Source organism: Camellia sinensis, chromosome 2, assembly GCF_055761805.1.
Source record: "Camellia sinensis isolate YWXY chromosome 2, ASM5576180v1, whole genome shotgun sequence".
In the NCBI taxonomy this organism is placed as follows: Eukaryota; Viridiplantae; Streptophyta; class Magnoliopsida; order Ericales; family Theaceae; genus Camellia; species Camellia sinensis.
In genome coordinates, this window is record NC_138962.1 from 180,559,670 (window position 1) to 180,576,082 (window position 16,413).

The window sequence follows — 16,413 nt, forward strand, 5'->3', positions numbered from 1 at the left end:
AAACTATTCCTCCAATTGTAATAAGTTAACAGAGTGCGCATGAAAGACACAAGGGCTGTTGCATGTGCAGTTACACCCAATTTTAATAGGTACCATATGCCATTTGTTTGGAACCAAATAACATGAAAAACGTAGACAACACATGAATGAAAAACTTTTTAACATGGATTTATCTTTAATATATATGAGGAACAAAATTTTCACTTGTTTCCATTGAAATGGCCGAAATGTTCCCATTTCCAAAGAGATCGCAACAAAACACTGATGGAATAATAAAATTCTGGTGTTTTCATTGAAACACATCAAAACATGGTGAAAGACACCAAAACATAGTGTGATATACAGAAAGAGTAAATTGTATCTATACAAATTTAGAAATTTTCATAATCATTTATTACTACTGCTTAAGTAAATTTTTAGACCTTATTGGAAACTTTTATTTAATAAAATTGAGTTATTTGACAATACTTAATAATTTTTAGTTCATAGTAACATTAGTTTTTTAATCCTTTTACGTGAATGGCTATATGAATATCAATTTGTTTCATTAATCAGTTATTAGGCTTTTATACATTTAGATATATTTCAATTTATATTTCCAAACATTTCTATTTTATCTTCATTTCATAAAATATTTCGGAGATATTTTTGTTTTTGTACTATTTGAAACAACACACCGAAACGAAAATTTGATCTTTGTATATATAAAATATTACTTGAAATCCAAAGACTAGGAATCATCAATTTGCTGATTCTTTGAGCATGGGTGCAAAAAAAGAAAAAAAAAAGGTAGGCTTCTACACACAAATGCAGTAGACATAACATCACACAAATTCAATTACATTATTTACAGTGTGTTAAACATCCACTAGTTCTGAATTGGGTTAGTTTGCTATGATGCTTGTTGCTCTTTCCTTCCTTTATTTGATGTAACCTCATTTCATGTTTGGTTTTTTCATCAATAAAGGTTTTTTTTTTTTTTGCTGATAAAAAAAAAAGAAACATCCACTAGTTCTGAATTGCTCAGGAGATTAAGCATATGAAATACATAACATGTTAACAATATACAAAAAATTAACAAATTGTATGTAATGTGCCCATTAAAAACTTTGATGTATAAGAATATACTCAATATTAAAATATCAACTAAAGCCAACAAGGCAACAAAGATTAATAAAATAATGTTGACTCCCCCTTTGAGCAAAATGCGCAGCATTTTTCTACTGAGTTTCAAGGGGTAAAACAATAGGAAGATACTCTACCTGTACAATTTAATAAATGACTTCATTCAACTTTTTACAACACACAAGTTATTTAGTAACCAAAATTTAAATTATAATATAGTCAAGAACACATTATATAAATGCATGTACATTTAAGCTAATGAATAATCAGTATTGATGAACTGCGAGAGTGAGTTAGTTATCAAAAGAAAAATAGGAGTTAGTTATCAAAAGAAAAATAGCAAATTGGGGTTCACTATGACAACCTATATATATGAATTGCCACCTCATACACCATACTACCCAAAAATTTTACAAACAAAAATAGTTGGGGAAGCCAAGCTCATTACATTTTCACTATATGCAACTATAGATAAATAAAAAATCACTCAACATACCTCCATGAAATTGTGAAACTATGAACATTATAAACATGAGCTTTCCCAAAGCTATATTTCCCCTAAACAAAATGAAAGGCCATATGATGCAAGTTAGGTAAAGATATTACAAAAGGAAACACCAAAATGGTTTCAACTCAAGAAAATTCTTACCAGGATTGCTCAAAGTGTACATAGGGATAACGAACAATCACTGGATGGACAGGATATCCAAGGACAAATACACCAAGTTGGAAAGAAATGAGAACTCTTCCATTTGTTGTGGTTCCCTCGAAAATAAAAGCAGATGAGGAAATCTATCGGAAAAAGCCTTTCTTTGTATTCAAATCCTTGAAAGCACATTTCTGTATCAAATAATCCCTTATAAATTGATAAAACTTAATACTCTGAATTCTTTTCATACAAAAAATGTAAAAACTCCAGGTATAAAATTAAAATTGCTTTCAGTTTTCATATTTATTAGAACAACTCACCAAAATGAAATTTGGACACCTGATATGCATATATTTGTTTGTAACTTTTTAATTACAACAACAAAAAATTTGTTTAATTTTTCTAAGCATTTGCAAACTACTTACATCGCAGCGTTTCATTCTCTTTCCTTTTTTTTTTTTTTTTTAACATTACCCTCATTTGACCAGCCAAAAAATTCTCCCTTCAACAAGAATTTGTACCAACTTAATCACTTTCAATCTAACTTTAGTATACAGGCAACAACTTAACAAATACAAAAATATTTCGTTGATGACTAGCTCAGAAAACCCAAAAAACTAATGTAACGCCCTCAAAAAAATAACATTAAACCAACATTTTAGACATGCATTGATACAATGGAAATCAACCATTTCTATTCATCAGAATAATTCTTACAACTGTATTACATGTTAACAACAAAAGCAAATGCCCTAAGGGCTTACAGCCTTCCAAGTTAACACTTGGTTACAAAAGGAGAGTACTAACTCAATACATATTAAGCCCTTGGCTTGAATTTACATATAATACATCAAAATAAACAAAAGAAAGAGTCTTCAACTCTCATCATCATCCACCAAACTATGTCCTTGGAGGTGGCATACTACCTGTACCTGAAAATAATGTCCCATAAAGGGTGAGCCAACGCCCAGTAGAGATATGCTAAACACAGTATGAGCAATGACTAAGACATTAGCAATTGATAAATGTTCAACTTTCATAAACCAATTCATAATCCATTTCCACTTCATGATCACTAAGTTCATGTTTCATTTCAGTTTTCATTTCTTATCAATTTCACAATTTACATCAATGGCTCAGAACCTGGCCAACCACTTATATGAGACACTGACTCATATTAAACATTTCCCATTTTACAATACATAAACATATTAGTTGTATCAACATCTCAACGGATAAGCATACAAGTTGTTTCCACATTTCAACAGATATGCATATTAGCAATATCAACACTTCCAATGACAAGCATATGAGCTGTATCAACACTTCCAAGGATAAGCATATGAGCTCTATCATCACATTATCTGACAAGCATATGAGCTGTATCAGTGGAGTCCATCCCCTATCTCCTCCCAAACAATATCCGGTTTAGAGGTTCATCCCCTAACTTTCCCTAAACCGTGGAGTACATCCCCTATCTCCTCCCACACACACACAATGCATATATACACAAAGGTCATATACACAATCAATCAATACATAACGTTAATGTATTCTATCAACCGCCATACTCAATGACATATCCAATTGATTAGTTTTAGTTTGCCTAATCATCATGCATTGTCTACAACAATCAAAACTACCCTCCACTAGTAGCCCAAGCAATTATTTCTAAACAGATAATAAAAGCTCCCAATAGATAAAATATCGATGTTTTCAAAAGTGAGCGATTAATAAATCTAACTCCACTATTCAACCATATAATGAACCGATTTCATTATTTCCAACTCAATTCCAAAAGTTTACAATTTTCCCAAATTAATTATGCCAATTAATTTATACAACAAATTAGGGTTTTCTACCCCATTTCCCAATATTGACCCAATGGCCTAATATCAACAACCAACAACTATATCATCACTTTGAGACCCAAAATACAAGTTATAAGCCCAAAATCACAAAACCCTTTTTACACATTTTGAAACCCTAAGTCCCAAAATTTCCCAAATTCAACACTCTACCAAAACAACTAAAAATCTAGGTCAAATACCATAAGAGTGAGTAGGAATCCCTACCTCAAAAGATGACACCCAATGAAGAGGATGATGAAAACGAACTTGCTCCAAACCACGAGTTTTTCGGATCAAAAGATAGCCCTCGACGATCAACAACTCTTTTATAAAGGCCAAAGGTGAGGAAAACACCCTAGCTAGATCAAAATCTAGAGAGAAGGCAAGGTTTTAGAGAGAGAGGCTCTCAAATGGCTTTTTCAGAAAAGTAAGAGAGAGAAAGGATGAGAAAAAGTAATTTAAAACTGTCTCACAGCCAACTGATATACGACATTCCCGCTCGAGCGGAAAACACAACGCTCGAGCGTCAAGAACAAAAACTAGGTCCGCTCGAGCGCAATAAGACCCGCTCGAGCGCCAAGACACAAGAATAAAGCACATCCGCTCGAGCGCGAAACCAGTCCGCTCGAGCATAGATTTCCCCCTCCCAGAACTTACACCAAAAAGGCACTACCCGCTCGAGCGTCAACAAACCCGCTCGAGCGTAAAGAAACCCGCTCGAGCGTAGAAATCACACATGCAGAAGTTTTGTAGGGACACGAAAAACTGGAAGTGTGCAATCCCCGCTCGAGCGCAAGAAGACCCGCTCGAGCGGAACGCTTAAAAATTGGGCAACAAGGAATTGAAACCAAGGCCTAGCCAACCTGTAACAACCCTGCCCAAAACATCCTAAAACTCAATCAAGCAGAATTAAAGGACGACAACAAGATAGATACAACTACCAACTTCACGGAACCAAGTCCGGAACACAACAAAACAGAAAAGGGACAACCGGGATCGCTATAACTAAGGTTTAGTTTTCATAATCAATTTTGAAAGATAATTTTCTAAAAATTTGTTTGGCTGTATATTCTAAAAATAGTTTTCAGAAATTTGAAAATCCAAAACTCATTTAGTTTTTAGAATCTCAAATAATTTTTAAAACTCTGTTTGGTTTTGGAGTTTTTAAAAATAGTTTTTAAATTTCAATCTGTATTTTATTATTTTTAGTGAACTTTTTAAGTATTTAATCAATGTTTTTCAAGTTTTTAGATCCACTCAATCTAAATACACCTAAAACATATAAAATTTATGAAAAAAATTGTTTAAAAAATCACTAAATATTAACAAATATACAAATTTAATACATTTTTGTATGTATTTTGTATTTATTAAATTTTTTGAAGATTTTTTAATTTTTTAAAAAATTTTAAGTATATGAAGATTAGATGCATCTAAAAAATTAAAAAAATAAAACAAATTAGCCAATATATTAAAAAGTACGAATTAAAAATTTTAAAACTTTTTTTGAAAACTCCAAAACCAAACAAAATTTTAAAAATTATTTACTCATTTCATAATGGTCCTCCAAATTTAAATTTAACATATTTTTTTCATTATTTTCAAAAATATTTTTTATTAATTGAAAATACAAATTCATTTTATTTTAAATTTTTATATGAATTTGCAAATAACTTGCTTATCCAAAAAAATTCGATTAACTTGAAAATATGGTGTACTGCATACTTCAGCGATCCCTCATTCAAAAAAAAAAAAAATGAAAATCAATAAGCAAAAAGACATTAAAAATTAGTAATGCTGGAAATCTTTACTATCAATTAGATTGTTTGATTAAGTTTTTTAAAATCTGTAAAAGTAAAAAAATAAACACAAAAAACACTTATTGTTTTTCATATGATTTTTTGTTTTTAAAATCTGAATATATTTTTTAAATGTTTATATTTATAAAATTAGTTTATGTTTTGATACCTGGCAATTTGAGTGCTTGTAAAAATTGCGGTGGGAAACTCCACAACAGAGCTCATCACTCATCAACATCGAACATCAGGTATGTGAGCTAAGTGGGGCCAATATTTGCCTTTCCCCTTTTCATACTTCCCTGTTAGTCTGGGACAACGCTGGATCACCAAACTCATAAGTGAGGGAGGCAGCCTTTGCACTAGTAAAGATTTGAGCCTAGGGCAACCGCAGATAGAAAGAGATACAAGGGAGGCCAGGTTTTGAAACAACTTAGAAGATAGCTTCTCCAGATTTCGGAAATCCCAGACCCAAAGAAAGATCAGAGAGGTGGGCAGCAAATTCCCATCTATCGGAAAGCTGGACCCCGCTACACCTTCTTCTTCTTCTTCTTCATCCACAATGATGTGTCCTTGAATCCACAATGATGTAAGAGAGGATAAACTGTGCAAACCAATCTTCTTGAAGTTGTTGTTCCATTGTGAAATATTCATCCCCAGTGATTGAAGAGAAGTGAGGTAGTTGATGCTCTGCAATCCGTGTGGTAGGGCCTTGAGTTTTTTGCATCCCATGATACTCAAATCTGCCAGATTTGTTGCGGAGTGGAACCATCCTTCCGGAATGTACTCCAAATTCTTACACCCATACAAGTACAATCCACTGAGATTCCTGAGATTATTATTATTATTAGGAAGGGCATCTGGCAAGTATTTGAGCCTATCACAATCCCTGATCCAAACAAACTCAAGAGATGGACAGGTAATTTCCATCCCCTCCTCTACTACTAGCAGTGCCTCCAACTTTCTACACCCCCAAATCTGAAGCTCTTTGAGTGTGGGTGGTAGCCCCCCACCTCTGCACGATATCAAGCATGTGAGGGATGGACAATTAGCAACTTCTAACACTTGAAGATTGCTGTCATTAATCAGTGTTAACCACCCGAATAAGGATTGCAGAGCCTCACAATCACGTATCTTGAGTGTTTTCAGCGTGCACGGAAAACCTGTCTCTGGAAAAGAGCTGAGACTCGGACACTTATAGACATACAACTCTCCAAGAAAAGTGAAGCTATGTAGCAGCTGTGGCAGTATCTCCAGCTTTTCACAATTATCTATTGTTAGATGCTCAAGCCTCCTCACTATGCAGGGGAGTCCCTCTTGTTGCTGCTGCAGCTCATGTTGCCCTTTGTTGTCTTCATCCTCATCTTCTTCAAACAATGCAACAAGCTGGGGGCAGCTTTCAATTTTCAAACGCCGGAATGCAGGGAGACTGTGTTGCACTCTCTCCTCGTTCTTCCACAATGTCTTGAGTTCTTCACAGCTTGTGATCTCCAATGCTTCGAGTTTCATCAACCCATGAGTGACCCATTTCGGCAAGAGCTCGAGTTTCTTAATCATCCCAATGCTTAAGGAAGTTATTGAAATCGGGTGCTTAGACTTTGCATTGGCCGATATCACTTCATCATCAACCATACTCCTCATCTCAAGGACCGCTTGAAGGCTTGTTAGAGGAACGTCATTCATAGCTATAGAGGTGAGTAACGGGTAGACAACCCTAGAAACTTCAACTAGCAATTGCGGGCACTTTGTAATCTTTAGATTATTCAAACAAGGTAGATCACTTGGCAACATTCCAACAAGTTTAGGACAATTTTTGATGGAGAGCTCACTAACATGAGTAAATGGTTCAACTTCCTTATCATCTTCAAAAGTATACCAATACTCCCATTCCGGCATATCCTTAAAGCTTAGAGTCTCCAGTAATTGAAAAGGATTGGCACTAACCTGCCCGTAAAACTCATGATCAACATGTTTTAGTACACTCATTCCTTTAATGTAAAGCTTTTTGAGCGAGGGTAGTTGTCCGAGTGGTGGCAAGGATACACAATTTCCACAATTATCTAAACTTAGGTCAACCATATTAGAGAACAGAGGATCTCCTATCCAAGTCGGAAATCCTGTACCAAGGTAGCCTTTGATATGGAGCTCTTTTAAATCTTTGTGAGGTTGTAGCATGTCAAGCACTTCTGTTTCAACTCTTCCATCTTGTGAATTATCTGAGTTAACACTCCATTCCATTGATAACACATCTAACCCCTTCTTATCATTTAAATTCGCCTCCCTTGCATCTAATGGAACGACCACGTTATGTAACCCAGATAGGCAAAGCTTCCCCCGAAGATAAATTAAGTTCCCCTACTCTCTTAACTGATGCCCATTGTTTTTAGTAACAATGAAATTGGACAGTGTTTGAAGACTAGCCAACTTACCTATTCCCAGTGGCATTTCTTTTAAGGAATGTGCATTTGTAGTATCGAGATGACGTAGGTCAATTAGGCTTCCCAAGTTTGTTGGCAACTTTTTCAATTTTGTACATTCTCTTAACATCAATGTTTGTAGATTGTAAAGAGAGCCTAGTGATTCAGGTAATTCTTCAATGGAGGTGTGGGATAGGCTAAGATACCGTAGATGTTTCAAATCTCCAACCGAATTTGGAACTTCTGTGATGCGGTATCTACTCATATTGAGCACCCTCAAGCGTCTTAGCTTTGGCAATAGATTAAGGGGAACATTGCTTGCCAAATAACACAGAACATTTTGTCTGTTAAATGGTAAGAAAGTTCATAAGTGCATGGCTTTGTCAAAGATATCAAATTCTTTCATACCCTCAAAGTAGTTTTGCATGTGGGATGAATGTCGAACTTTCTTTAGATTTCGGTACTGCTCCTAATCTTTAAATTTATCATCCAATCTTAAACAAGTATCTCTTGCAACAACCTGAGCCAAATCATTGATGAGGTCATACATCACAAATTTAGAGCTTTTACTGGTACTTGATGGTTGGAAAAAAGACCTTGACAACAATTCTCGGAAGTACTCACCTCCAACATCTTCCATTTGTTTCTTTCTTTGTTTTTGAATGAAACCCTCTGCCATCCACAACAAGACCAACTCCTCTTCCTCAAATTCGTAGTCGTTGGGTATTATGGAGCAGTATGCAAAGCACTGCTTCAAATTTGAAGGTTGATGATGGTAACTTAACCTCAAAGCTGGAAGGATGTCACTTTCTTGTGGTAAATCCCATATTTTACTATGCAATACGTCTTCCCATTCCTCATCTCGTACTTTGTTGCGTAAAAGGCCACCGACTGTCCTAGCAGCCAGAGGCAAACCTTTACATTTCTCCACAATTTCCTTACCAATTGACACCAATTTTGGATTTGCATCAATGCTTGTAATCGCAAAAGCATGTTGTGCAAACAATGACCAACAATCCTCCTTTGATAGGAACTTAACGTCATGAAGTTGAACAGTTGTCATCATTCCTGCAGCTTCTCTGTCACGTGTAGTCACCACAACTTTACTCCCTTTGGCTCCATCATTGAAAGGTTTCTTCAAAACATTCCAGTCACTGTATTTTTTGTTCCAAATATCGTCTAAAACAATTAAGAACTTCTTTCCAGCCAAAGACTGCTTTAGTTGAACTTGAACTTGGTCCAAGTTATTAAAACTAAATGTCTGGAAAGTCACTGACTGAAGAATTGCTTTTGTTATTCTCATAATGTCGAACTCATCTGACACACAGACCCAGGCTTTCAGATGGAAATGCTTCTGCACAGTTTCATCGTTGTATACCATCTGAGCAAGGGTGGTCTTGCCAATCCCACCCATACCCACAATGGGAATTACACCAATGTTGTTATGACTTGATTCATCCCCCCTTAGGAGCAACTCAATTATCTTTCTTTGATCATGTTCTCGGCCATAAATGCAAGGTTCATCAAATAAAGATGTAGAGTCTGGTCTTTGCCAAGTCTTAGTCGTAGGTGTAGGGGTGGTTCCAACAATCTTAACCAAATTAAGTTTTGAACATTGTTCAAAACTATTGTGCAATCTGGTATTGATCTCCTCAATCTTGGACTTCATTTTCAAATTAAACATGACATCTCTTGGCTTGAAATTAAGGATGTGATTCCATACCTTGCTGGAACTAGCTTGGGGCGGCTTTGCCTTGAGCTTGTGTCGCAAAGCTTTGGTGGCGAACTCATCCACTAAATCATCCAAATCATATGCCAGATCCTGGAGATCGTCGAGCCACAGGTTCACGGGTCGATCGGTCAGTTGCTTCTCCTCCGCGTCAATCAGAAGAGCTTCAATTTGCGACAGCATATTGGTCCAATTAGTCAGCTGGGTACCAATACCTTCAAAGGTGGGTAATTTGGAGGACGCAAAAGAGGACATCTTCTCAAACAGCAATTTGACGAAGGCAGAGAGAAAGATCTCTGCCATAGGCATTGTTTTCGATTACAGAAGGAAAAAACCAGCAGATCAGAAGTGAAGCAAAGCAAAGAGGTTGTTGAGTTTTTTTTCAGTTAAAAAAGTTTTAAGCAGTCTCAAAGATGGCTATATTATTGTGAGAAGAAGAAGAAGAAATTATTGAATGCTGAGAAGAAGTCAAAAGTGGAGTCTCCTTTCATTGGCTCCTGTCCCTCTGCGAAACATATAAATTAAAAATAAAAATAAAATACTCAAAATAAAAGAACCCAAATATTATATTATTGTTAGTGGAAAGAATCCAAATATTATATTACACCAAATATTATATTATTGTTAGTGGAAAGAATCCAAATATTATATTACATTATTGATTGCTGAGAATAAAGTCAAAAATGGCGTCTTCTTTTATTGGCTCCCGGTCCCTCTGTGAAAACAACATATAGATTAATTAAAAAAATAAAAGAACTCAAGTCCGTAGGTAGGACCCAATTATTTTTTAATATATTTTTAAAGGAATTTATATCTCAATCATGATTTTTCTCAGTTGGTTGAGTGTGGCCTTAAAAGTTTTTCAATCTTTACCCAACAATATTGGGTTTTGGTTAATACATTTTCAATTTTGTTTAAATTTAAAATGAAAAAATACTATGAGTAAAATAAAAGAGGAACTAAAGTAAAATTTAAAATCAATTATAAGGACATCAGTGTAATATATTTATTATATTATTGATTCTTATAATTTGTTTTGAATTTTATTTTAATTTTTCTAATTTTGCACTTAATTTTTTCTGTTTCAATTGTTAACAACATTTGATGAACCAAAATATTCAAATTAAAATTACAATAACTAAAATGACACTTTTCTTAAATTACAGAGACAAATGATTTAATTTACAATTTAATTAATTTTTTTTTCTCTTTTGTAAGAGATAATTGGACAAGTATTCTAACATGAATAATGTAAAGTAGTACTCTAAAAACATTAAATAATGAAAAATTTAAAATAAAAAACGGACGGTTTAGATTATTATAATGAAACTTGTAATGAACTCTATGTGTTCGAACAATACTCTTCAATACAGATCGAGGGCTAAATTTTTTATTTTTTATTATTTTTGTGAAGATTTGTTTGACAATCATTAAAAAAATATAAATAAATAAATAAATTCTTTTTTACAATCGAATTGACTTGATTTTATTGTTTTTGTTTTATTTTCTCCTCTTTGGTTTCAAGTTGATAGCTTGCCAATCGGTAGCTTTGGATCTTCCGTGGAATCAAGACAGGGAAAGTGGTAATGTTTAGTGGGTAAAATTAACTTAAATTGGTAGTTTTTGTATTTTGTCTCATATATTATTTTGATTCATATATTTTTAATTGATTTGATTTTAAATTTTATATTAATTTAATTCAATTAATAATGCCAATTAGTATTTTTGAAGTAAAATCGTTATTCATACGATTGAGATTGACTCAGTTAAAAAAATTTATAATTTTATTTTTAAAAGTGTAACTCATGCTACTCATGTATGTACTTTTCATAATTTTTTTTTTTAAAAAAAAAGGTTAATGGTTGCAGTCAATTAGGTTAAATTGAGATAATAAAAAAATTAAGATCGAAATTAAATTAATTAAAATTATAAAGATCGAAATGACACCAAAACTATAAAAATTAGTGGTTAAAATTTGCACATGTTTATTTTCTTATTGTAATGAGTAATAAGCCTTAAGATTTGATATGGTTTGATTTGGTTTGATTAGCTTCAAATTAATCTTTGTGAAAAAAAGTGTCAAAATTCACAAATTTTTATCTAATGATTTTGTATTATCAAAATAAGAAAGTTCATTTTTTATTGGAAGGATCTTTTAATTTCACTATAAAAAAGGATTATTCCCAAAAGAAATTATAAAAAACAGTTTATTAAACAAAATTTTCATATCAACTTCTGATTTTCTTTTTCTTTTTTTTTTACCAAACGAAAATGTAAAATGGTCCAATTATTTGACAGGATCTTTAATCAGGAGCAGATTCAGAATTTAAATTTTAGAGAATAAAAATATATGTAACTTTTCATCAAAAACAAGTATTGTAAATTTTAAATTTTAATTTATACGAACAAAAAAAAAAAGTGAATAATATTAGTATTAATTGAATATTTTTTATCAACATAATTGAAAACAAAAATATAATCAGACAGTTTTTTTTTAAAATTTACATCAACTTAGCAAAAATCTTAACTATTATTATGTCTACTCTCCCTCTATTAAAGTTAATTATCTGAAAATATATATATATATATATATATATATTTTGAACTTGAGAATTTTCTAGTGACATGTAGACAAATGATTGAGAAACTACGAAGAAAGATTATAGGGCACATATAAAATAGACACCATTGTTATAATTTTTTAGGGAAGAGACTTGCAAAATGTTTTTTTTTTTTTTTTTAATATCTATTTATTGGTAAGTGCTTTGTCACTACTCTCTTTATATTAAAGTTAATTACCTGAAAACGTAATTTTTTTTCTAAACTTGAGAATTTGCTAGTGAAATGTACAAAAATGACTGAGAAATTGCAAAAAAGGTCATGGGCCACATACAAAATAGACACCATTAATTTGCTATAATTTCTAAGAGAGAGACTTGCTTAATGCTTTTTTTCACTATTTTTTTTTAAATTTTTTTATTGGTAATTGCTTTGTCACTACTTTCTTCTTTCCATGTGAGACCCACTTTCTTCTTTGTCACTACTTTCATTCTTCTTTCCGTTTGTGAATATCAAATAGTGCAAGAAAAAAAAAGGGTTAATTACAAAGATAACCTCAAGATTTCACATGTTTTTAATTTTAAATCACAGTGTTTCAATTTTGACAAATTAAATCTTAGAGTTCTATCCGTATTTCAATGTGCCCTTCTGTCCATTTCCGTTTGTGCAAGGTAACGGATAATCGTTTTGGGGTTTAAATTACAAAATACTAAAATTCTCAGTCTCGGGGGAGGTTATAGCGATCCCGGGTTTATCCTTGTTATACAGTGATCCGGACATGTGTCCGTGGATGTTGGTAGTTGTTTATTATCTTGTTTACATCATTTTTTACTTAATATTTGAGTTATGGGATGTGTTGGGCAGGTTTGTTACGAGTTGGTTGAGTTTAGAAACCAAAACTAGTTGCCCAGATTTTGACCTGTCCGCTCGAGCGGGGGTTTTGGCGCTCGAGCGGGAATTGCACCCATCCAGTATTTCCTGTGCAGAGTTGGACGCTCGAGCGTGGGATTGGCCGCTCGAGCGGTATTGTGTGAGTGACGCTCAAGCGGGGAGTTGGAAGCTCGAGCGGAGACCTGGTTCTGTAAAAGTTCTGGGAGTGTGCATCCGCCGCTCGAGCGGGATGGTTGACGCTCGAGCGGGGTGTTTGACGCTCGAGCGGGGCGACTGGGTTTAAGTTCCGAGTTTTGACTTTTCAAATCACTTTTTCACTTTCTCTTCTCTCTCCTACTTTTCCAAAAACACCATTGTTAAGCCTCTCACTCTAGAACTCTACCTTCTCTCTAGGTTTTGATCTAGTATGAGTGATTTGCTCATCTTTGGCCTTTACAAAAAGGTTGTTGATCGTCGAGGGCTACATTTTAATCTGAAAATTTCAGGATTTGGAGCACGTTGGGTTTTGTCATCTTCTCCCTTGGAGCTCCGAATTTGAGGTAGGGATATCCTACTCATCTCTATGGATTTTGTCTTTAAATTTTAGTATTTTGAGATGTTGGGGTTGGTTTGGTAATTTTGTGAGGGTTTGGGGCTTTTGTGTTATTTTTACAAAAGTTGGGGTTTTATTTATAATAAACCTAAATGCATGTTTGGCATAGAGAAATGGAATAAATGTTGAATCATTGATGAAAATGGGACCTAAGGGTTGGAATGTTAATTATGGAGAATGACCTAATTACATTGATTGATTAATTTGTATAATTAATTGTTGGGAATGAGGAATTGAATTGAGAATGTGGAAATTGAAAAGGAAAGGGGTTAAAGGGTGTAGTTGGATTATTTATCACTCACCTAGTTGAAATGTTGATTATATATATCCATTGTTGCATTTATTTTTTGTATAGAAATAACTGCTTTGGGCTATCGGTGGAGGATAGTCGTGATTGTTGTAGACAATGCATGATGATTAGGCAAACTGTAACTAATCACTAGAATGTGTCATCGAGATTGACGATTGAAAGAATACATTAAATTTATGTATTGTGTGATGATGTGTATAATTGTTGTTTATATGCATTGTGTTGTGTTGGAGGAGATAGGGGATGTACTCCACGGTTTAGGGGAAGATAGGGGATGGACCTCTAAACCGGATGTGTTGGGAGGAGATAGGGGATGGACTCCATAGATAGAGCTCATATGCTTATCTATTAATGTGTTGACAGAGCTCATATGCTTGTCATTGGAAGTGTGATAGTGCTCATATGCATATCTGTGGAAGTGATGATATAGCTTGTATGCTTATCTGTTGTTGTGTGACATAGCTAGTATGCTTATCTAATATGAAATGGGAAGTGTTTGATATGAGTTATTGTCTCATATGAGTTGTTTGGCCAGGTTCTGAGCCATGGTTGTAATTTGAGAATTGAAAATGAATTGGAAAATGAGTTGTAATATGAACTTGTATGTCATGAAAACATAAAGTGTGATAAGGGAAAGTATCAGTGTTGACCATCTATCAACTGCTAATCTTTTAGTCATTGTTCATATTTGGTTTAGTATGTTTCTACTAGGCTGTGGCTCACCCTATATGGGAATATCATTTTCAGGTACAGGTAGCATGCCACCTCCAAGGACATAGCTTGGGAGGCTAGAGGCGGACACACTTTGTCGCTTTATTTTTGATGTATTACATGTAAATTCAAGCCAAGGGCTTAATGTGTAAATGAGTTAGTACTCTTTTTTTGTAACCAAGTATTAACTTGGAAAGCTGTAAGCCTTTAGGACATTTGCTTTTGTCGTTAACATGTAATACTTTTTGTAATGAAATTCTGATAAATGAAAGAATGTGAAACTTTTACATATCAATGCATGTCTTTATTGATGGGTTTAATGATGTTATTTTGAGGGCGTTACAACTTGGTATCAGAGCGTATCGGGTTCGAATACTTTGGATACGTGGGAAGTGATTAGCATCACAATGGGTTTGTCTCGCTTGATAGAGACTTAGATGTAGTGTCATATGCTATGTGTTTGATTAATAACATGCTTATGTGACTATGTGGGTATGGGATTTAGTTTCTAGGATGTTGATTGGATCCTTGGGTTTCCGGGAGTCTTGTTGGAAAAGCACTTGATCAATGCTGTTTCTAACCGGAACTCTAGTAATGCCTCGGGACTATCATTATCCGGAAACGAAATTCGTAAGTGCTTATGTGTTTATGTGCTTACGTGGAGTGAATTACAGTTGTCCATGCATTAGGACGTGAGTGTTTAGTTTTGGCACATTTGTGAATGTGCTAACGTTCTGTATTACCTTTATTAGGATGTCAGGACGAGGAAGAGGTGCTAGGCGTGGTAGACCTGCGAGGCAGGAAGTACTGTTACCGGAGGAGGTTCCGGCAGTACAGGAGGGAGTTGGTCAGGCCAACGTGGCCGAGCCAGCGGGTCAGCAGGCTATGAGTGCCTTTGCACGAGAGATAGCAGGAGCTTTGGGTATACTCAGAGCTGGGAATCAGGCAGCTGAGGTAGGGCCTTCTTTCTTGAAGAGAGAGTTCTTCCGGTCTAACCTGGAGGAGTTTGTTGGGGATCCAAAGGAGCCACTAAAGGCTAACGAGTGGCTAGAACAGATGAGTAAGACGTTCGAGATGCTTGGCATCGAGGACGGGGCACTGAAAGTGACCTTGGCATCCTTCCAGCTGAAGGGAGATGCGGGTCAATGGTGGAAGTACGAGAAGGCTCGTGTTGGTGGTACATGGGAGGCGTTTGTGAATGCTTTCCAGGAGAGGTTCTTATCAGCAGTGGCTAGGGAGAAGCTGAGGGATCAGTTTAGCCGGCTTAATCAGCAGGGTATGTCTGTGGCAGAGTTTGAGGCCACTTTCACTAGTTTGTCCAGGTTTGCACCTGAGTTGGTGGCGTCCGAAGAACGCCATTGCTATGAGTTTGAGCGGAAGTTGAGACGGGGCCTCAAGCTGAGAGTTGGTGGGTCTTACATCCGAGAGTATAGACACCTAGTGGATGCTGCAGCTCATATGGAGCTCATGATGCAGGAGGAGGATGAGGGGCAGAGAGGCTCCAAGAGGAGCCAAGATGGTCAGGGTGATGACAGGAGATAAAGGGGTTCTAACCCTCAGCAGTCTCAGGGAAGAGTTGTTAGATCGACCTTTCCGGTACCGAGTGCAGGCTCGGGGAGAGGTAGTCAGGGAGGCCTGACTTGTTTTGCGTGTGGCCAGCTGGGTCACAAGTCTTCGGTTTGCCCGCAGAAGGGTGAGGGTCAGTGAGCTGCTTCTTCATCAGCTAGATCTCAGGGCCAGAGTCAGGGCAGAGGCCAGCCTTTGTCTTGTTTTCAGTGTGGTCA

General features: G+C 35.3%; 1 protein-coding gene and 1 pseudogene across 2 annotated transcripts in view; both read right to left on the reverse strand.

Annotated features, from left to right (window-relative positions):
• Positions 1-1,313: 1,313 nt before the first annotated feature.
• The window catches only part of LOC114271160 (putative disease resistance RPP13-like protein 1), a 131,877-nt gene continuing 116,777 nt past the window's right edge, over positions 1,314-16,413 (reverse strand). The window contains exons 2-3 of the mRNA XM_082907491.1: positions 1,775-1,965; positions 1,314-1,683 (exon numbers count right to left, since the gene is read on the reverse strand). The gene's annotated coding sequence lies outside the window, so the exon portion shown is untranslated. The remainder of the gene's footprint in view (positions 1,684-1,774; positions 1,966-16,413) is intronic.
• LOC114322766 (putative disease resistance RPP13-like protein 1 pseudogene) lies at positions 8,268-10,133 on the reverse strand (annotated as a pseudogene). The gene has a single exon (XR_014353371.1). The product of XR_014353371.1 is annotated as a putative disease resistance RPP13-like protein 1 pseudogene (transcript).